Source organism: Phyllobates terribilis, unplaced genomic scaffold (assembly GCF_046119375.1).
Source record: "Phyllobates terribilis strain yellow unplaced genomic scaffold, ASM4611937v1 Scaffold_4__5_contigs__length_816908805, whole genome shotgun sequence".
NCBI classification, from domain to species: domain Eukaryota; kingdom Metazoa; phylum Chordata; class Amphibia; order Anura; family Dendrobatidae; genus Phyllobates; species Phyllobates terribilis.
This window is the reverse complement of record NW_027362764.1, coordinates 775,095,108-775,118,774: the sequence shown is the minus strand read 5'-3', so window position 1 is coordinate 775,118,774 and position 23,667 is coordinate 775,095,108. Positions and strand designations below refer to the sequence as shown.

Below are 23,667 nucleotides of genomic sequence, written 5' to 3'. Positions count from 1 at the left end.
CATAGGGAGCAGTATTATAGTAGTTATATTCTTGTACATAGGGGGCAGTATTATAGTAGTTATATTCTTGTGCATAGGGGCAGTATTATAGTAGATATATTCTTGTACATAGGGGCAGTATTATAGCAGTTGTGATCTTGTACATAGGGGGCAGTATTATAGTAGTTATATTCTTGTACATAGGAGCAGTATTATAGTAGTTGTGATCTTGTACATAGGGGGCAGTATTATAGTAGTTGTGATCTTGTATATAGGAGCAGTATTATACTAGTTATATTCTTGCACATAGGGAGCAGTATTATAGTAGTTATATTCTTGTACATATGGAGCAGTATTATAGTAGTTATATTCTTGTACATAGGGGGCAGTATTATAGTAGTTATATTCTTGTACATAGGGGCAGTATTATAGTAGTTATATTCTTGTACATAGGGGCAGTATTATAGTAGTCATATTCTTGTACATAGGGGCAGTATTATAGTAGTTATATTCTTGTACATAGGGGTAGTATTATAGTAGTTATATTCTTGTACATAGGGGGCAGTATTATAGTAGTTATATTCTTGTACATAGGGGGCAGTATTATAGTAGTTATATTCTTGTACATAGGGGGCAGTATTATAGTGGTTGTGATCTTGTACATAGGGGCAGTATTATAGTAGTTATATTCTTGTACATAGGGGGCAGTATTATAGTAGTTCTATTCTTGTACATAGGGGGCAGTATTATAGTGGTTGTGATCTTGTACATAGGAGCAGTATTATAGTAGTTATATTCTTGTACATAGGAGCAGTATTATAGTAGATATATTCTTGTACATAGGGGGCAGTATTATAGTAGTTATATTCTTGTACATAGGGGCAGTATTATAGTAGTTATATTCTTGTACATAGGGGGCAGTATTATATTAGTTATATTCTTGTACATAGGGGGCAGTATTATAGTAGTTATATTCTTGTACATAGGGGGCAGTATTATAGTAGTTATATTCTTGTACATAGGGGGCAGTATTATATTAGTTATATTCTTGTACATAGGGGGCAGTATTATAGTAGTTATATTCTTATACATAGGGGGCAGTATTATAGTAGTTCTATTCTTGTACATAGGGGGCAGTATTATAGTGGTTGTGATCTTGTACATAGGAGCAGTATTATAGTAGTTATTTTCTTGTACATAGGAGCAGTATTATAGTAGTTATATTCTTGTACATAGTGGGCAGTATTATAGTAGTTATATTCTTGTACATAGGGGGCAGTATTATAGTAGTTATATTCTTGTACATAGGGGGCAGTATTATAGTGGTTGTGATCTTGTACATAGGAGCAGTATTATAGTAGTTATTTTCTTGTACATAGGAGCAGTATTATAGTAGTTATATTCTTGTACATAGGGGGCAGTATTATAGTAGTTATATTCTTGTACATAGGGGGCAGTATTATAGTGGTTGTGATCTTGTACATAGCATTAGTGCTCAGACCATGCAGTAATTGTAGTATACACGTGTGTTATCTTGCTGAGATTAGTAGTGTCATTGCAGTGCTGTTCTGTGGTGTTCTGTCCGGTGGTCCCGTTGCTTGCAGTGATTGCCGCCTCCTCTCGTGTGTACGGCGGGTGCCGGTATCGCCTTCAGTCGGTGTTTTCTCAGTAATGTAGATTTCTGCTGTTGAGGTACAGTCTCGCCCCGTCCTTCATTAATCTTTGAATTTTAAGCCTTCTCTTAAAGGGCAGGGAAATAAAGAGTTTCCCAGAGAGAAATATTGTAAAATGTCATGAATTTTAAAAATGTTTCAAATGTTCTTTGACTTGTATAAATTTTTCATTACTGAGCAGTCGCCCTGGGACTCGGCTCTGTGCGGTTCCGGCTCTATCCCCCTGATCAAAGTCACCCGAACAAAAGTTTAATTTGACGTTTTCTTTTCGCGATCCCTTTGTGGTTCTTACATTTTGGTAAAAAAGGGAATAATGACGCTCTTTTTCAAGGCTATAAAGGTTAATGGACACAGATCCGTGTGGACGGGCGGCCGGGACTCACTGATATTTTGTCTGATTTAATATGATACTTCTACCAAAGTTTCGCTTTCGTCTAAAAAAAACTTTTTGCTTATTTGTTTGGTCCGAAATGCGTCTGTAACTATTCGTATTACGACGTAAGCTAACTTTCTTGCAAAAACCCACATAACTCCTCAGTATGAGGTTTTGTTTATTACACATCAACTTGTACTTTTGCAAGACGCCTTTTACTTTATTATGTAAAAAAGAAAAAAAAGAAAATTATCCAAATGGGATGAAATGATCAAAAACAAGAAACACAATTCCACCATTGCTTTATTTTACGTGGTAATAAGAATTTTGAAGACATTTTGACTTCCGAAATGCCAAACTTTAGTGTTTCTTTTTCTTGTACTTTTACTGGAATATATTTTATTGATTAAAAAATGCGCAGATTTGAAAAAAAAAATAATAATTTTTTTTTTTCCGCTGTTTTCTGAGATCTGAACGTTTCTTATTTTTTCTGTTAACGGAGCTATATGAGGGCTTCTTTTTTGTTTGCATTGCTGCTCTTTGTATTGTTACTATTTTGGGTTACATAGAATGTTTTTATCTCTTTTTAGTGCAGTATTTGGGGGGGAAGGGCTGTAATAAAAACAAGAGAGTAATTTCTGACTTTCCAATTGTTTTTTTTGTCTCTGCGTTTAAGTCAAGTACAGTATGGCAGTCCCATAGAAAGTCACTGGAGTAACGTAAAGCATGCCCATCTCTGCTCCATTCATTGTCTATGGGACTGATGGAGAAACACTGTGCCAGCTCCATATAGAATGATTGGCATTGAGATGCACATGCTCAACCTTCGCTTCCTTTATTGTCTATGGGTCTGTTGGATAAAGTCAAGTACAGTATGGCAGTCCCATATGGAATAATTGGCGCTGAGATGCACATGCTCGACCTTCGCTTCATTTATTGTCTATGGGACTGATGGAGAAATTCAAGCACTTCGTGGCAGTCCCATATAGAATAATTGGCATCAAGATGCACTTGCTCGATCTTTGCTTCATACATTGTTTTTGGGTCGTCTTCATTTTCACTCCGTTCATTGTCTGTGAGACTGATGGAGAAATCTAAGTACAGTGTGTCAGTCCCCTAGAGAATGACCAGAGTGGAGATGCACATGCTCGATCTTTGCTTCATTCATTCATTCCTTGTCTATGGGACTGATGGAGAAATTCAAGTACAGTATGACAGTCCCATATAGAAGGATTGGCGTTGAGATGCAAATGCTCGATCTTCGCTTCATTCATTGTCTATGGGTATGTGGGATAAAGCGGAGTACAGTGTGGCAGTCTCCTAGAGAATGAATGAGTGGAGATGCACATGCTCAACCTTTACTTTATTCATTGCCTATGGGACTGATGGAGCAATTCAAGTACAGCGTGAGATCCCATATAGAATGATTGGCATCGAGATGCACATACTCGACCTTCGCTTCATTTATTGCTTTTGGGTCTATTAGAGAAAGTTAAGTGCAGCGTGGCAGTCCCATAGAATGGAGCAAAGATGCGTATGCTCAATTTTCACTGTATTCATTGTCCATGGGCCTGTTGGAGAAAGCCAAGTGCAGTGTGACAGTCCCCTAGAGAATGAACAGAGTGGAGATGTACATTGTCATTCATTGTCTATGGGACTGTTAGAGAAAGTGAAGTACAAATGTAGCAGTCCCACCTCTGCTCAATTCAAGATGTGGCTGGAGAGTCCGGATCTCAGGGAGTCCCAGAAATCACCCCTACCCACAGCGATCAGTAAGTTATCCCCACTTTTTTTTTTTTTTTCTACAAACAGCGCCACATTTTTCCACAGGTTGTGTCTAGTATTACAGTACAGACCCATCACTTCATTGGAACTGAGCTGCAATACCAGACACAACCCATAAGCAGGGGTGGCGCTGTTACTGTCCATGTGGATTGTGAGCGCACCTGATTGCATTTGCCAGTCTTGTAACATTAAAAATTCTTGTTTAACGATGATCATAAAAAGTAAAAAAAAAAATAATAAAAAATATAGTTGTATCCGCCTGAGCCGAGCGTGTCGTTACGAGGGAGCAGGACCTGTTGATTGCAGCGTTAATTACATTTCATTAGGACGTCTCGCTGCTTGTTGTGTACATTGTCTTTAATTATCCTCCACCACCGCGCTGATTTTATTAAGGTTTTTTCATTAAGTTGCTTCATGGGAGCTGAAAGCGAGGACGCCTCGTGTGTCTGCATTTATGGAGGGATTTTATTTTATTTCCCCAATTTATGACGTCCTGTTCAATAATTTATCTCTTTAATCGTCTCTGGTAATATGAGATATGAGCGAGCGGGGGTGATGTGCCGCCGCGTGACTGTCGTGGGATAGAGCTCGCTGGTAAAATCCCTGGTTTTCCTATAAGAAATATTTTTGGATTTAATTCACCTTCACCCCCAAATTAAAAGAAGGTTCCTGAGACACCCATCCTTACAGCGGGCCGTGCACTGAAGATGGGTATTCCTCCCGACTCCCCCATACACATGCACAGTCAGCCGTCAGTTACTCCTCCAATCGCTCCATACGTGTGCATGTTGAGCTGGGAGGTAATCCTTCCGATCCCTACCATACTGGTGCACAGACTGCTGATTGCTAATCCTCCTGATCCCCCTATACACATGGATGGTCAGCTGACTGCTATTCCTCCTGATCCCCCTATACACATGGATGGTCAGCTGACTGCTATTCCTCCTGATCCCCCTATACACATGGATGGTCAGCTGACCGCTATTCCTCCTGATCCCCCTATACACATGGATCGTCAGCTGACTGCTGTTCCTCCTGATCCCCCTATACACATGAATAGTCAGCTGACCGCTATTCCTGCTGATCCCCCCCCCCCCCCATACATATGGATGGTCAGCTCACCGCTATTCCTCCTGATCACCCTATACACATGGATGGTCAGCTGACTGCTATTCATCCTGATCCCCCTATACACATGGATGGTCAGCTGACTGCTATTCCTCCTGATCCCCCTATACACATGGATGGTCAGCTGACTGCTATTCCTCCTGATCCCCCTATACACATGGATGGTCAGCTGACTGCTATTCCTCCTGATCCCTCAATACACATGGATGGTCAGCTGACTGCTATTCCTCCTGATCCCCCTATACACATGGATGGTCGTCTGACCTCTATTCCTACTGATCCTCCCCCCATATACATGGATGGTCGGCTGACAGCTATTCCTCCTGATCCCCCTATACACATGGATGGTCGGCTGACAGCTATTCCTCCTAATCCCCCTATACACATGGATGGTCAGCTGACCGCTATTCCTCCTGATCCCCCTATACACATGGATCGTCAGCTGACTGCTGTTCCTCCTGATCCCCCTATACACATGAATAGTCAGCTGACCGCTATTCCTGCTGATCCCCCCCCCCCCCCATACATATGGATGGTCAGCTCACCGCTATTCCTCCTGATCACCCTATACACATGGATGGTCAGCTGACCGCTATTCCTGCTGATCCTCCCCCCATACATATGGATGGTCAGCTGACCGCTATTCCTGCTGATCCTCCCCTCATACATATGGATGGTCAGCTCACCGCTATTACTCCTGATCCCCCTATACAAATGGATCGTCAGCTGACTGCTATTCCTCCTGATCCCCCTATACACATGGATCGTCAGCTGACTGCTATTCCTCCTGATCCCCCTATACACATGGATCGTCAGCTGACTGCTGTTCCTCCTGATCCCCCTATACACATGGATCGTCAGCTGACTGCTATTCCTCCTGATCCCCCTTATACACATTTATGGTCAGCTGACAGCTATACCTCCTGATCCCCCTATACACATGGATGGTCGGCTGACAGCTATTCCTCCTAATCCCCCTATACACATGGATGGTCAGCTGACCGCTATTCCTCCTGATCCCCCTATACACATGGATCGTCAGCTGACTGCTGTTCCTCCTGATCCACCTATACACATGGATAGTCAGCTGACCGCTATTCCTGCTGATCCTCCCCCCCATACATATGGATGGTCAGCTCACCGCTATTCCTCCTGATCCCCCTATACACATGGATGGTCAGCTGACCGCTATTCCTGCTGATCCTCCCCCCATACATATGGATGGTCAGCTCACCGCTATTCCTCCTGATCCCCCTATACACATGGATTGTCAGCTGACTGCTATTCCTCCTGATCCCCCTATACACATGGATGGTCAGATGACTCCTGTTCCTCCTGATCCCCCTATACATGTGGATGGTCAGCTGACAGCTATTCCTCCTGATCCCCCTATACACATGGATGGTCAGCTGACCTCTATTCCTCCTGATCCCCCCCATACATATGGATGGTCAGCTGACTGCTATTCCTCCTGATCCCCCTATACACGTGGATGGTCAGCTGACTGCTATTCCTCCTGATCCCCCTATACACGTGGATGGTCAGCTGACTGCTATTCCTCCTGATCCCCCTATACACATGGATGGTTAGCTGACCTCTATTCCTCCTGATCCCCCCCAAACATATGGATGGTCAGCTGACTGCTATTCCTCCTGATCCCCCTATACACATGGATGGTCAGCTGACCGCTATTCCTCCTGATCCCCCTATACACATGGATCGTCAGCTGACTGCTGTTCCTCCTGATCCACCTATACACATGGATAGTCAGCTGACCGCTATTCCTGCTGATCCTCCCCCCCATACATATGGATGGTCAGCTCACCGCTATTCCTCCTGATCCCCCTATACACATGGATGGTCAGCTGACCGCTATTCCTGCTGATCCTCCCCCCATACATATGGATGGTCAGCTCACCGCTATTCCTCCTGATCCCCCTATACACATGGATTGTCAGCTGACTGCTATTCCTCCTGATCCCCCTATACACATGGATGGTCAGATGACTCCTGTTCCTCCTGATCCCCCTATACACGTGGATGGTCAGCTGACAGCTATTCCTCCTGATCCCCCTATACACATGGATGGTCAGCTGACCTCTATTCCTCCTGATCCCCCCCATACATATGGATGGTCAGCTGACTGCTATTCCTCCTGATCCCCCTATACACGTGGATGGTCAGCTGACTGCTATTCCTCCTGATCCCCCTATACATGTGGATGGTCAGCTGACTGCTATTCCTCCTGATCCCCCTATACACATGGATGGTTAGCTGACCTCTATTCCTCCTGATCCCCCCCCATGCATATGGATGGTCAGCTGACTGCTATTCCTCCTGATCCCCCTATACACATGGATGGTCAGCTGACCGCTATTCCTCCTGATCCCCCTATACACATGGATCGTCAGCTGACTGCTGTTCCTCCTGATCCACCTATACACATGGATAGTCAGCTGACCGCTATTCCTGCTGATCCCCCCCCCATACATATGGATGGTCAGCTCACCGCTATTCCTCCTGATCCCCCTATACACATGGATGGTCAGCTGACCGCTATTCCTGCTGATCCTCCCCCCATACATATGGATGGTCAGCTCACCGCTATTCCACCTGATCCTCCCCCCATACATATGGATGGTCAGCTCACTGCTATTCCTCCTGATCCCCCTATACACATGGATGGTCAGATGACTCCTGTTCCTCCTGATCCCCCTATACACGTGGATGGTCAGCTGACAGCTATTCCTCCTGATCCCCCTATACACATGGATGGTCAGCTGACCTCTATTCCTCCTGATCCCCCCCATACATATGGATGGTCAGCTGACTGCTATTCCTCCTGATCCCCCTATACACGTGGATGGTCAGCTGACTGCTATTCCTCCTGATCCCCCTATACACGTGGATGGTCAGCTGACTGCTATTCCTCCTGATCCCCCTATACACATGGATGGTTAGCTGACCTCTATTCCTCCTGATCCCCCCCATACATATGGATGGTCAGCTGACTGCTATTCCTCCTGATCCCCCTATACACGTGGATGGTCAGCTGACTGCTATTCCTCCTGATCCCCCTATACACGTGGATGGTCAGCTGACTGCTATTCCTCCTGATCCCCCTATACACATGGATGGTTAGCTGACCTCTATTCCTCCTGATCCCCCCCATACATATGGATGGTCAGCTGACTGCTATTCCTCCTGATCCCCCTATACACGTGGATGGTCAGCTGACTGCTATTCCTCCTGATCCCCCTATACACGTGGATGGTCAGCTGACTGCTATTCCTCCTGATCCTCCCCCCATACATATGGATGGTCAGCTGACCTCTATTCCTCCTGATCCCCCTATACACATGGATGGTCAGCTGACTGCTATTCCTCCTGATCCCCCTATACACATGGATGGTTAGCTGACCTCTATTCCTCCTGATCCCCCCCCATGCATATGGATGGTCAGCTGACTGCTATTCCTCCTGATCCCCCTATACACATGGATGGTCAGCTGACCGCTATTCCTCCTGATCCCCCTATACACATGGATCGTCAGCTGACTGCTGTTCCTCCTGATCCACCTATACACATGGATAGTCAGCTGACCGCTATTCCTGCTGATCCCCCCCCCCATACATATGGATGGTCAGCTCACCGCTATTCCTCCTGATCCCCCTATACACATGGATGGTCAGCTGACCGCTATTCCTCCTGATCCTCCCCCCATACATATGGATGGTCAGCTCACCGCTATTCCTCCTGATCCTCCCCCCATACATATGGATGGTCAGCTCACTGCTATTCCTCCTGATCCCCCTATACACATGGATGGTCAGATGACTCCTGTTCCTCCTGATCCCCCTATACACGTGGATGGTCAGCTGACAGCTATTCCTCCTGATCCCCCTATACACATGGATGGTCAGCTGACCTCTATTCCTCCTGATCCCCCCCATACATATGGATGGTCAGCTGACTGCTATTCCTCCTGATCCCCCTATACACGTGGATGGTCAGCTGACTGCTATTCCTCCTGATCCCCCTATACACGTGGATGGTCAGCTGACTGCTATTCCTCCTGATCCCCCTATACACATGGATGGTTAGCTGACCTCTATTCCTCCTGATCCCCCCCATACATATGGATGGTCAGCTGACTGCTATTCCTCCTGGTCCCCCTATACACGTGGATGGTCAGCTGACTGCTATTCCTCCTGATCCCCCTATACACGTGGATGGTCAGCTGACTGCTATTCCTCCTGATCCCCCTATACACATGGATGGTTAGCTGACCTCTATTCCTCCTGATCCCCCCCATACATATGGATGGTCAGCTGACTGCTATTCCTCCTGATCCCCCTATACACGTGGATGGTCAGCTGACTGCTATTCCTCCTGATCCCCCTATACACGTGGATGGTCAGCTGACTGCTATTCCTCCTGATCCTCCCCCCATACATATGGATGGTCAGCTGACCTCTATTCCTCCTGATCCCCCTATACACATGGATGGTCAGCTGACTGCTATTCCTCCTGATCCCCCTATACACATGGATGGTCAGCTGACTGCTATTCCTCCTGATCCCCCCTATACATATGGATGGTCAGCTGACCTCTATTCCTCCTGATCCCCCCTATACGCATGGATGGTCAGCTGACCTCTATTCCTGCTGATCCTCCCCCCATACATATGGATGGTCAGCTCACCGCTATTCCTCCTGATCCCCCTATACACATGGATGGTCAGCTGACTGCTATTCCTCCTGATCCCCCTATACACATGGATCGTCAGCTGACTGCTGTTCCTCCTGATCCCCCTATACACATGGATGGTCAGCTGACTGCTATTCCTCCTGATCCCCCTTATACTCATTTATGGTCAGCTCACCGCTATTCCTCCTGATCCCCCTATACATGTGGATGGTCAGCTGACTGCTATTCCTCCTGATCCCCCTATACACGTGGATGGTCAGCTGACTGCTATTCCTCCTGATCCCCCTATACGCATGGATGGTCAGCTGACCTCTATTCCTCCTGATCCTCCCCCCATACATATGGATGGTCAGCTCACCGCTATTCCTCCTGATCCCCCTATACACGTGGATGGTCAGCTGACTGCTATTCCTCCTGATCCCCCTATACACATGGATGGTCATCTGACTGCTATTCCTCCTGATCCCCCTATACACATGGATGGTCAGCTGACTGCTATTCCTCCTGATCCCCCTATACATATGGATGGTCAGCTGACTGCTATTCCTCCTGATCCCCCTATACGCATGGATGGTCAGCTGACCTCTATTCCTCCTGATCCTCCCCCCATACATATGGATGGTCAGCTGACTGCTATTCCTCTTGATCCCCCTATACACGTGGATGGTCAGATGACTGCTGTTCCTCCTGATCCCCCTATACACATGGATGATTGGCTGACCGCTGTTCCTCCTGTTTTCTATCCATACATGTTCACACTTGCCTCAGTTGCAGTTGTATGAGGCAGTAGGAGAGTAGGGTAAGAAGTTGACAGACACTTCTGACAGCTGCTTATCTCCCATGAGAACACTAGGATCGGGCATGCTAAATTCCAACATGCTTGACCATTCTTTCTACTGTCTTTGGTGGATAGTCCGGAGTCCCCTTACACATCATATAGTTGGGTGGTCTTGCCAAAACACAGGTTTGGCTACCATTAATTTAATGCGTATGAACATGTTATTGGATGGTGTTTGACATGGAGTCCTAACACCCCTAACTGATGCCTGGTGGCACCACTAATGATCATTGCAGGGTTGTAGGCCCAGATCTTTGTCACTTGTTACCCTTTCCAAACACCCTAATTTCCTTGCTTTCTTTCCTGGTCTAACTATTAAGACCCTCAGGAAAATTTGAGAAATATCTAATATCATTATGACTTACGGACTTTCTTTTTTGGTCACCAACTTGTTCGTTCCCTTCCAGCGGTCGGTTACATAGCAGGCAGTGTAGCATGTTTCCTGCAGTCCATCTATGTCTGGCCTGATTAATATTGTATCTATACTGTATCTGTAATGGTTTTATTTTATTGATTTACTAAGTCAATCTGTCTTGAGTGCGGAGAATATATGGAGCGTCCGCAGTGCCATGTACTGTACACGAGTCCAGGACGTTCCAATAACTCCTTCATTCCAAATATTAGGTGCCACATCTCATCAGTCTGTGCGTAAAATAATTGGGTTGAAGAAAATGAAAGCTAAGAGTTTGTCCTTTCTCCACTTATGAACCACTTTTCATCCTGAAAAAACTGCTAAAACCTATCCCAAGATGGACTGACCTCTCATTGAGATGTCAGATTACAGCTGCCAATTGAGGTCTATAGAGAGGGGGGGGGGGGGACACAGATATCCTCAAATATTGTATCTGCTTTTCTAGTAAGTGTTTTATCTCACCCAGCGCTAGATTCACATCTACACTGCTCGGTAGTTTAGTATAATTTCCTCCATGCTGCCGCAGCTGCTTCTGTGCTACATATACACAGGAGAGCAGGATTCCCTCATATGTGTGTGCCTCATTGCAACTAGTTTCCACCCACTAGCTAGGAGATAACCGAACATTAGAGAAATAGTCTGCAGGGGGAAAAACTGGTAAAATGAGGGATACAAACCATATAATAGTCAGAAATAGTGTTATTCCTCATGTATGACAGCTCTCATTCTGAAAAGCCAACTGAAATAAGTTATATATTTTCTTTTCTTTCTCTGAAATCAATTAAGAGTTTCCTTTGCTGTGTGTTTGGGATCATTGTCTTGCTGAACTGTCCACCCTCGTTTCGTCTTCATTATCCTGGTAGATGGCAGCAGAATTTTATCCAGCGTCTCAGTACTTTTGTCCATTCATCCTTCAATCATATTAAGTTTTCCAGTTCCGTATGCTGAAAAACAGCCTCACACCATGATGTTCCCACCTCCAGATCTCACTGTTGGTATGGTGTTTTTGGGGGTGATATGCAGTGTCTTTTGTCCCCCAAACATGGTGTTTATTATGGCATCCAAAGAGTTCAATTTTGTTTTCATCTGACCAGACTATATTCTCCCAGTATTTCACAGGCTTGTCTAAATGTTGTTAAGCAAACTGTAAACGCGCTTGAGCATGCTTTTAATTCAGCAATGGAGTTTTTCATGGTGAGCGTGCATACAGGCCATGGAGGTTGAGTGCATTACTTAGAGGTTTTTTTTAAATATTTGTACCTGCTGATGTCACGGGTGTGTCAGAGGTGACAGACAGTTGCCCTGCAGTGGGTTGCAGGAGATCTCCACGTTTGGCATTGCAGACAGCTTTTTAGATAAGAGGCTGTCTCTAGGACCTAGCTACTACCTGTCTTTTGCTAATTAGCTCTCTGGCCTGGGTGTATATATACCTGGTGTGTGTGAGATGGGAGTCGCCGGCTATATTCATTTCTACTTGTGAAGCTTAGCAGGAGCAGTACTTCATCCTCCCTGGAACTTGAGGCCGTGTGCTTATTTGAAGTTCATCTAAAGCTAAGCCGTTTCCCCCTGTTTTGTCTACCCTTGTTGTCTATAGAATTTAGTGGAGGTTGACTAGTGCTCATCTCCTCCCATCCCTAGCCGTAGCCATATGCCAGGGAGAGCAGGGCAAGGCACGTGTGCAGCGATTGCTTAAGAGGCAATCTAGAGATGGTAGTTGAGACAGGGTGACGACAGATCAGACTAGGAGCTCTCTACTTGCCCCTTTCCCTAGTGTCTGGGCTCCCTTTCCCTTTTCCCTCTGCGTTGCACTAAGTCTTTCCCACACCTGGCGTGACAGCTGATTCCAGGTCTTTCTGTAGCTCTTCATAGGAGGTCCTTGTCTCTTGGACAACTCTTCTGATAATTCTTTTCACTCCTCTCTGAAATCTTACAGGGAGCACCTGGTCATGGCCGATTTATAGTGAAATCTTCTTTCCTCTTTCAGATTATGGCCCCAAGAGTGCTCACTGGGACCTTCAGTAGTTTCAAAATTTTTCTGTAGCTAATGTCATCAGCATTTTTTCCAACAATAATGTTGTGAAAGTCTTGAGACAGTTCACTGGTTTTCCCCATCATGAGATGTTTCTTGTGTGGCACCTTGGTAAGGAGACAACTTTTTACAGTTCATCAGTTGAACCAGCCGATATTATTTGTCACTAAGTGGCAAGATTGCTTTGTAATTACTAATAGATTTCAGCTAAAGTCATGACTTCCCATGGCTCTTACTTCAGGCGTTCAATACTCTTATATATATATATATATATATATATATATATATATATATATATATATATATATATATATATATATATATATATATATATATTAAAACATGAAAAATAAATAAAACAAAATCTAGATACATTTTGTTATTCTGTCTCCTAACAGCCGAGCGTGTGATCCTGATATTGGGATTTATGTAGCGGATTTGTTTGCACTTGCAGCAGTATCTGGTGATCAGTAATTGATGAGCCTCTTCGCCATGCACACCCAGCGCTGAGGTTGGCTCTATAGGAGAGACCATGGAAGGTCAATGTGTGACGCCCGGCAGCCTCCTCGCCGGTGACAGCGCAGAGGAGAGAGCAGCCGCTGTGTAAATGTGAATACATTGGACGTAGCAGGAGGGCACACGGTGATAGATGCATTTAGGCCGACTGTATTTGTTATAGGGTGACCTTATAATGGACCCTGATCCCCCATAGGCGGCTGTAGCCCTCACTGTATTACAGCAATCTATAATGTGCAGAAGAGCTTTCATTTCAACTTTTTTTTTTTTTTTAAGCTTTTGAGTTTTTCATTTTTCATTTTTATTCTCACTGCTTCCTCTGATTCGCGAGGGAAGGAAATTAAAAAAAAAAAAGCTAAAATAGTCTCAGTTCTGAGTCAAAATTAGTGCGTCTTAAAGTAGCCGTAATAAATTATCCCTTGGAAATAATTTATCGGAGCCATTAATCTTACTGTCGGGCCACGCCGTCTGTCTCAATTACGTTTTCCTCACAGTCTTTTAGGATGGGTACGGTGCCTGTGAGGGGCCTTTTTCTTTTTTTTTTATCCAAAGTATCATTGCTGGGCAGAATATTTAATTGAGTGATAATTATCTAGTAAACATTTGGTAATTTTTGCCCAAAATGATTGGATTTTCTCAAATATCCTTTTATATAATACATTTTTTTAGGCAATGGCAAATAGCAAAATATTGAGATTTACTGGACTGGTAATTTGCAATCCCCCCCCCCCCAAACAATAAAAAAATATTGTTTTATATTCCAGACTTAGGGGGTCATGTGTAGACAGTCACAGCATATAAAAGCCCATAATCATTGCTTTCACATGATACTGGATGTAAAGATCGGGGTGCAATTTTAGGGGCAGTATCACTTATTTAAAGTCAAAGTACAGGATCAAAAGTTTTCCTGGTTCTGTGTCTGTGTAAGGAAGGTGGGGGAGGGCCAGATGGAAGATTGCTGCCTGTTACTGTCAAGTCTCTTTCTTTACAGCCGTCTAGTGACTTCCACAAACTTTTTTTCATGTTACCACCCTTCTTACCAATCACCGTTTCTTTTACGGTGTCATTTCTCTCTCTGCACAGCCTTTTAACTGGTAGATACTATACAGTACCGGCTACTGCTCGCATTTAATGTGGGTTATTATTTTTGTCTTTTTCCTTTGTGTTCCTGTGACTTTAGGTGACTTTTCACATCAAGCTGTTGTGTGTAGATGAGAAATAATGCTATTTCTGGCTGTTATATGACTTGTGTCCTGCATATTCCACCAGTCTCCCCTCTGCAGTCTTTAGCTCAAGTTTTCAGCTATCTCTGAGTTAGTGGGTGGAGACGAACTACTATCATGTGTTCCATAGACAGCACTTGGAGAAGATGAGATCCTGCTGCCCTTTCTCTCTGCAGTACACCCCAGAAGAACCCTGGAGTATATTATAGAGAAGTTAGCAGTGTAGCTGTGAATCCAGCACAAATGAAAAATATTAGGATCAACGGCCTATGTGTCTCTCTGAATGCAGCAGTTGTAATCTGATCCCTCAGTGAGCTTATAGTCTGTCTTTAACAAAGAAAAATATGAGCAAATAGTTGGAGACGAGCTGCTATGATGTCTCCCATAGACAGCACTCTGAGAAGAGGAGATCCTGCTCCCCTATCTCTCTGTGGTACAGCCCCAGAAGAAGCCTGGAGGACATTACAGAGAAATACTGAACAGTGTAGCTGTTAATCCAGCACAAACTGTAACTATTATAATCAGCGGCCTATGTGTCTCTGAATGCAGCAGTTGTAATCTGATCTCTCAGTGAACTTACAGTCTGTCTTAAATGAAGAAAGATTGGAGCAAGTAGGTAGAAAAAAGCTGCTATGATATCTCCCATAGGCCGCACTCGGAGAATAGGAAATCCTGCTCCCTTTTCTCTCTGTAGGTACACGCCCAGAAGAAACCTGGGGGATATTATGGAGAAGTACTGAGCAGTGTAGGTGCGAATCCAGCACAAATGGAAAATATTAAAAGCAGCAGCCTATTTGTCTGTCTAAATTCAGCAGTAGTAATCTGAACCCTCAGTTATCTTATAGTCCGCCTTAAATGAAGAAAGATATGAGCAAGTAGATTGAGGCGAGCAGCTACGATTTAGGGTTTGCCGCGACAGAGAGGAGCCAGAAGACCGCAGCGTTTGATTCCTCACACTCCCGCACTCATTAGAAGCCTTTCACCTTCATATTAATCTGTGCAGGTTTCTTTTAGCAGTGCATGCTCTATTTTTTTCCAATGAAATGGTGGACACAATCTCTCCTTAATTGTACCTAAAGGCTCGGACAAGGGTTATCACCCCTCCCCCACCAGCGGTGCACTGGGAATTGCTGCACAGCCCCATTCAAGCAAATGCTCCACTAAAGCGGTGGACAGGAGCGGTGCGGTGCGAGGGGACCCATCCTCTTGATTCTGAGATTGGAGCTAATGGCGTTACCTCTTCCGCCATGGCTGTTGCATCTTGGACACTCCGGTTGGAGCGATGACCGCTCTTCCCGAATGTAACAGTGATTAATAAAACAACTGCAGAGCACCAAGCAGAAAAATCAATGCCTGCTAAACGACAGCTTCTGTTTGTTCTGCACTTGCAAAACTGTAAAAGGTTAGTGCTAATAGGATCGAGCCCCCCATAGAGACCGCGGCACCCGGCAAAGTGATCACCAATGCAGAATCTGATGACTCGGCCCGGACAGTGCCAAGGATGTGCGAGAAAGTCAGAGAACGTCAATGCAATGCAACGTTATAACAGACCATTGTATTCATGTTGAGCCTCAGGTTCAGTGTTTCTAAAGGGATTGGGGGGCTTCATGGCACAGGCAGAATTTGAGGCATCAATTACAAAATCTGCAACCATCGCCTACCATTTGTCGTCACACGTCCGAGCTCAGGGGCGGCTGCTACCACTGCGCCCCTATAGCTGCGCCCTTCCTTGCTTGCCCATGTCTTTGTTTCCTATAGAGCGTAATATAGACAGCGCTCCGTTATATGTCTTACCCTAAAGTGTAGAAGGTTTCCCCCTTAGAAGGGACTTTAGGCGGTAAGGACACCTAGACTAAGAATCTCTATCTCGTCTCACTAGGACTATCCCCGTCCATGTACCCCATATTCTCTAAAGAGACCCCTCTGTACAAGACACCATAGATTGCAGCCTCCACTTTGGGGGGGTCCAGCCTGCTGATAAATTATATGGGGATGTACAGAAGAGAAAACCCCTATAAATAATTGAGTAAAAACAGAAATAACAGGGTTTAGGAGTTTGGCCGACTTTCATAGGAGATTGTGATTTTTGCTATAAATAGCAGGAATGAAGCCCCGCTACATATAGCACAGGTGACCGGATGATCGCAACTTCAAGTCTCTAAAAGACACTATTGAAGCAAGTAAAAAAAAAAAAGAGAATAAAGTTAAAAAGAAAAATAATAAAAAAAAAAAACGCTAAAGTTGATATCGACCCCTTTTGCGCCACTCGAAATAAAACAATTAACAAAAAATAAAGAATTCACATGTTTGGGCATTTCTGAATGCAGCAATACCAATCTAACGAAGTATAAAGTAGATTAATCCAATCGGTAAACGGCGTAACGAGAAAAAAAAAATGGAAACTCCAAAAGTAAGTTTTTTTTGGCTGCCGCAACATTGTAATGAAATGCAATAACTGCTGATCAAAACATCATATCTACCCCAAAATGGTGTTAATAAAAACGTCACCTCCGTGCGCAAAAAATAAGCCCTCACCCGGCCCCAGATCTCAAAAAATGGGGACGCTACGGGTCTCGGAAAATGGCGCCATAAGCAAAGTTTTTTGTTTTCTTACAAACTTTGGATGTTTTTTTTTTCACCACTTTAAATAAAAAAGAACCTAAACATGTTTGGTATCTACGAACTCGTAATGACCTGGAGAATCATATTGGAATTTACTGAACATGGTTAAAAAAAAAAAAAAAAAAAATTAAATAATCATTGTGGAATTGCTTTTTTTTTTTTTGCAATTTCACCACACTTGGAATTTTTTTTCCTGTCTTCCAGTACATGATACGGTAAAATCAATATCAATCCTATTGCAAAAAGAAAAACCCCCTCACACTACCATATCGACGGAAAAAATAAAAAAAAAAGTTATGGCTCTGGGAAGAAGAGGGGAGGAAAAAATGAAGGAGCAAAAATGGTCATGTGGTGAAGGGGTTAAGCCTGTCTGTGGAATCCTGCAGGACATACAATGAGATACAATGTTCCGTTTGTGTTTTTGTTAGTTTGCCGTGTAGCGATTCTCCGGAGATCCATAATAAATAGCTGTCGGTCGCCTTTGTCTTCCCGCAGTTTGTATACATAGGACGCTCGCGGTAAATAAACTCCGTCGCCTCCGCTTTAACAAGCCGCATTTAATCTCCCCTAACCTCCGGAGAGCCGGATCGGGGGAATATCTATTAGTGCAACGAAAAAGAGAAAAACCTAATCGTCCTTCCCTGGAGACCGCGAACAAACAGTGTGAGCTCTAGAAGTGATTTTTTTTTTGAGGGGGGAGGGTAATTTATTTATTTTTTTTGGTTATTCGTGCGGCTTTATAACCCCGCGGTCGACTACCTGTTAACACTCTCGCTTCCCCGCTCCGTCCGCTGCTAAACTGATTCCGATCACATCTCCTCTTCCATTACGAGGCGGCTATTTTTAGTCGCCGCGGGTTTAAAATACGCCTTCTAATCTCTCCTGAATTTATTGAACGCCTTTTTTTTTTTTTTTTTTTTTCCTCTCGTTCAGGATCGTTCCGCTGAGTGGACGGACTCGGGGAAGAAAAAAAAAAAAAAAAATCAAAGCCCTGCTGCATTATTCATGTCCCTCCGCGCTCCGGCACAGTCTATTCTTAGCCGCGACTACATGTTGCTGTCACCGCATTGCTGTCGTGTGATGTTACTTAGCAATTTCACCGCTCGGTGACTCGCGGCCGCGCCGGACGCTGCTGCTTTAAAGGGATGAATCCAAAACGAGAAAGCGTTTTTATTTTATTTTTTTTTTTTGTTAAATAATATCCATCCCAATTTTTAGTCTTTCAATTCAAATTCCCTAAGTGCCCCTAATTAGATGTGATACGTCCTTCAGTGCACACAGTCGTCTACCTGCTGCAGGGCGGGCGGCGTCTGGGACATTGGCACAGACGGGGGATGGAGGATGAATAATGGTGCACAGGAAAGGAGACGCTCCGCATTCCCTGATGACTTAGTCGTTGATTTACCCTAGAAGGCTACATTTTGTTCCCAGGTATAAACAATGGCACAAAGGCGAAACCTGAAGCTCCGGGCGTTAGAGCAAAATCCATAAGAGGTTGCCTCATCTATGACGTCCCATATATTATAATGGGGTCTACGTAGTGACAAAACAACCTTTTCACCCACATCATGGCACCTCTGTACCCGCCATAGCTCTAATCCAGGGATGTCAAGCTCAAAGACACAGAGGGCCAAAATGAAAACTTGAACAAAGTCGTGGCCAACCAATATACAGTGTAATAGGGCTACAAAGTCCTCCATACAGAATAATGGGCTCCACATAGTCCTCCATACAGAATAATGGGCCCCACATAGTCCTCCATACAGAATAATGGGCCCCACATAGTCCTCCATACGGAATAATGGCCCCACATAGTCCTCCATATAGAGTAATGGGCACCACATAGTCCTCCATACAGAATAATGGGCCCCACATAGTCCTCCATACAGAATAATGGGCCCCACATAGTCCTCCATACAGTATAATGGGCCCCACATAGTCCTCCATAAAGAATAATGGCCCCACATAGTCCTCCATACAGAATAATGGGCCCCATATAGTCCTCCATACAGAATAATGGGCCCCACATAGTCCTCCATACAGAATAATGGCCCCACTTAGTCCTCCTTACAGAATAATGGGCCCCACATAGTCCTCCATACAGAATAATGGGCCCCACATAGTCCTCCATACAGAATAATGGTCCCCACATAGTCCTCCATACAGAATAATGGGCCCCACATAGTCCTCCATACGGAATAATGGCCCCACATAGTCCTCCATACGGAATAATGGCCCCACATAGTCCTCCATATAGAGTAATGGGCACCACATAGTCCTCCATACAGAATAATGGGCCCCACATAGTCCTCCATACAGAATAATGGGCCCCACATAGTCCTCCATACAGTATAATGGGCCCCACATAGTCCTCCATAAAGAATAATGCCCCCACATAGTCCTCCATACAGAATAATGGGCCCCATATAGTCCTCCATACAGAATAATGGGCCCCACATAGTCCTCCATACAGAATAATGGCCCCACATAGTCCTCCATACAGAATAATGGCCCCACATAGTCCTCCATACAGAATAATGGGCCCCATATAGTCCTCCATACAGAATAATGGGCCCCACATAGTCCTCCATACAGAATAATGGCCCCACATAGTCCTCCATACAGAATAATGGCCCCACATAGTCCTCCATACAGAATAATGGGCCCCACATAGTGCTCCATACAGAATAATGGGCCCACATAGTCCTCCATACAGAATAATGGGCCCCACATAGTCCTCCATACAGAATAACGGGCCCCACATAGTGCTCCATACAGAATAATGGGCCCCACATAGTCCTCCATACAGAATAATGGGCCCACATAGTCCTCCATACGGAATAATGGCCCCACATAGTCCTCCATATAGAGTAATGGGCACCACATAGTCCTCCATACAGAATAATGGGCCCCACATAGTCCTCCATACAGAATAATGGGCCCCACATAGTCCTCCATACAGTATAATGGGCCCCACATAGTCCTCCATAAAGAATAATGGCCCCACATAGTCCTTCATACAGAATAATGGGCCCCATATAGTCCTCCATACAGAATAATGGGCCCCACATAGTCCTCCATACAGAATAATGGCCCCACATAGTCCTCCTTACAGAATAATGGGCCCCACATAGTCCTCCATACAGAATAATGGGCCCCACATAGTCCTCCATACAGAATAATGGGCCCCACATAGTCCTCCATACAGAATAATGGTCCCCACATAGTCCTCCATACAGAATAATGGGCCCCACATAGTCCTCCATACAGAATAATGGGCCCCACATAGTCCTCCATACAGAATAATGGGCCCCACATAGTCCTCCATACAGAATAATGGTCCCCACATAGTCCTCCATACAGAATAATGGGCCCCACATAGTCCTCCATACAGAATAATGGGCCCCACATAGTCCTCCATATAGAGTAATGGGCACCACATAGTCCTCCATACAGAATAATGGGCCCCACATAGTCCTCCATACAGAATAATGGGCCCCACATAGTCCTCCATACAGAATAATGGGCCCCACATAGTCCTCCATACGGAATAATGGCCCCACATAGTCCTCCATATAGAGTAATGGGCACCACATAGTCCTCCATACAGAATAATGGGCCCCACATAGTCCTCCATATAGAGTAATGGGCACCACATAGTCCTCCATAAAGAATAATGGCCCCACATAGTCCTTCATACAGAATAATGGGCCCCATATAGTCCTCCATACAGAATAATGGGCCCCACATAGTCCTCCATACAGAATAATGGCCCCACATAGTCCTCCTTACAGAATAATGGGCCCCACATAGTCCTCCATACAGAATAATGGGCCCCACATAGTCCTCCATACAGAATAATGGGCCCCACATAGTCCTCCATACAGAATAATGGTCCCCACATAGTCCTCCATACAGAATAATGGGCCCCACATAGTCCTCCATACAGAATAATGGGCCCCACATAGTCCTCCATACAGAATAATGGGCCCCACATAGTCCTCCATACAGAATAATGGTCCCCACATAGTCCTCCATACAGAATAATGGGCCCCACATAGTCCTCCATACAGAATAATGGGCCCCACATAGTCCTCCATATAGAGTAATGGGCACCACATAGTCCTCCATACAGAATAATGGGCCCCACATAGTCCTCCATACAGAATAATGGGCCCCACATAGTCCTCCATACAGAATAATGGGCCCCACATAGTCCTCCATACGGAATAATGGCCCCACATAGTCCTCCATATAGAGTAATGGGCACCACATAGTCCTCCATACAGAATAATGGGCCCCACGTAGTCCTCCATACAGAATAATGGGCCCCACGTAGTCCTCCATACAGAATAATGGACCCCACGTAGTCCTCCATACAGTATAATGGGCCCCACGTATTCCTCCATACAGTATAATGGGCCCCACATAGTCCTCCATACAGAATAATGGGCCCCACATAGTCCTCCATACAAAATAATGGGCCCCACATAGTCCTCCATACAGAATAATGGGCCCCACATAGTCCTCCATACAGAATAATGAGCCCCACATAGTCCTCCATACAGAATAATGGGCCCCACATAGTCCTCCATACAGAATAACGGGCCCCACATAGTCCTCCATATAGAATAACGGGCCCCACATAGTGCTCCATACAGAATAATGGGCCCACATAGTCCTCCATACAGAATAACGGGCCCCACATAGTGCTCCATACAGAATAATGGGCCCACATAGTCCTCCATACAGAATAACGGGCCCCACATAGTCCTCCATACAGAATAACGGGCCCCACATAGTGCTCCATACAGAATAATGGGCCCCACATAGTCCTCCATACAGAATAATGGGCCCCACATAGTCCTCCATACAGAATAATGGGCCCACATAGTCCTCCATACGGAATAATGGCCCCACATAGTCCTCCATATAGAGTAATGGGCACCACATAGTCCTCCATACAGAATAATGGGCCCCACATAGTCCTCCATACAGAATAATGGGCCCCACATAGTCCTCCATACAGACTAATGGCCCCACATAGTCCTCCATACAGAATAATGGGCCCCACATAGCCCTCCATACAGTATAATGGCCCCACTTAGGGGCGTGCGTTATATTGAGAATAATGACTGCTCCGTGGATTCCACCTTCCCAGACGCGGCAGTAATATCAGGAATTCGCTCGTCGGCTTTTTCTACTTTGGATGGAGTTTTCTGGTTTTATTTTCTCCTCTGTTCTGTGAGTGGAGCGACGCTGCGGCGCTCGGGTTCCCTTCTGCTCGGCATCTATATGATCGGATATTTATCCACCCAGCACACATTGCAGGGGCACGAGCGCGGGGGGCTGCAGGGGGCCGCGCTGCTATTTGCCGATATCCCATTACAACTCTTTATTACAATGCAAAGCGCGCTGTGTGATGAGAGGCTGGAGACATCGTCCTGGCGCTCTGCTCCCCGTGTAAGGGGCCGACCCCACCTGATGTGTAACATTATAATGGAAGTCACACTGTAGCCAAAGCCGGTGCTCGGGGGTCCCCAGTCCTCGTCCGCAGTCCTCGTCCCCAGTCCTCGTCCCCAGTCCTCGTCCGCAGTCCTCGTGCACAGTCCTCGTGCACATACGCTGGCTGATAACTTGGCTCCGCAGTAACATTGTAAAATGCAGTTTTTTTCTCTGTGCCAATGACACATCCTGTTCTGTAGAGATCACATCTCCACAGTCCTCTTGTACATCTATACTGTATATAGATCCATCATTCACAATGGATGATGTCACAGCTCACCACCTCCTCCTCCTGTACAATGGCTGATAACACGTCTATATACAGTACACAGGATCCACCATTCACAATAGGTGATATCACAGCTCACCTCCTCCTCCTGTACAATGAATGATAACACCTCTATATACAGTAGATAACATAGGATCCACCATTCTCAATAGGTGATATCACAGCTCACCTCCTCCTCCTGTACAATGACTGATAACACCCCTATATACAGTAGATAACACAGGATCCACCATTCACAATAGGTGATGTCACAGCTCACCTCCTCCTGTACAATGACTGATAACACCTCTATATTCAGTACATAACACAGGATCCACCATTCATGTGATGTCACAGCTCACCTCCTCCTGTACAATGACTGATAACACTTCTATATTCAGTACATAACACTGGATCCACCATTCATGTGATGTCACAGCTCACCTCCTTGGCTGTGTGCTGCTCAGTCCCAGTCCAGTAATTCGGGGGGAGCTGTAACCCCAGACCAATGAGTAGTGATGAGCAGAGGTCTCGTGCGGTGGAGGTGGCAGGTGACACAGCTCAGGACCATAGTCTGCATGGAGCGGACCCCCCGTGCGTTGGAGG

General features: G+C 45.2%; 1 protein-coding gene and 1 long non-coding RNA gene across 6 annotated transcripts in view; one reads left to right on the top strand and one right to left on the bottom strand.

The window, feature by feature from the left end:
- Positions 1-18,162, bottom strand: part of LOC141266056 (uncharacterized) — a 92,521-nt gene extending 74,359 nt beyond the window's left edge. Inside the window, exon 1 of the long non-coding RNA XR_012320190.1 lies at positions 18,048-18,162. This is a non-coding gene — a long non-coding RNA (uncharacterized lncRNA). The remainder of the gene's footprint in view (positions 1-18,047) is intronic.
- Positions 1-23,667, top strand: part of TRAPPC9 (trafficking protein particle complex subunit 9) — a 667,549-nt gene that overhangs the window by 151,520 nt on the left and 492,362 nt on the right. The window lies entirely within an intron of this gene.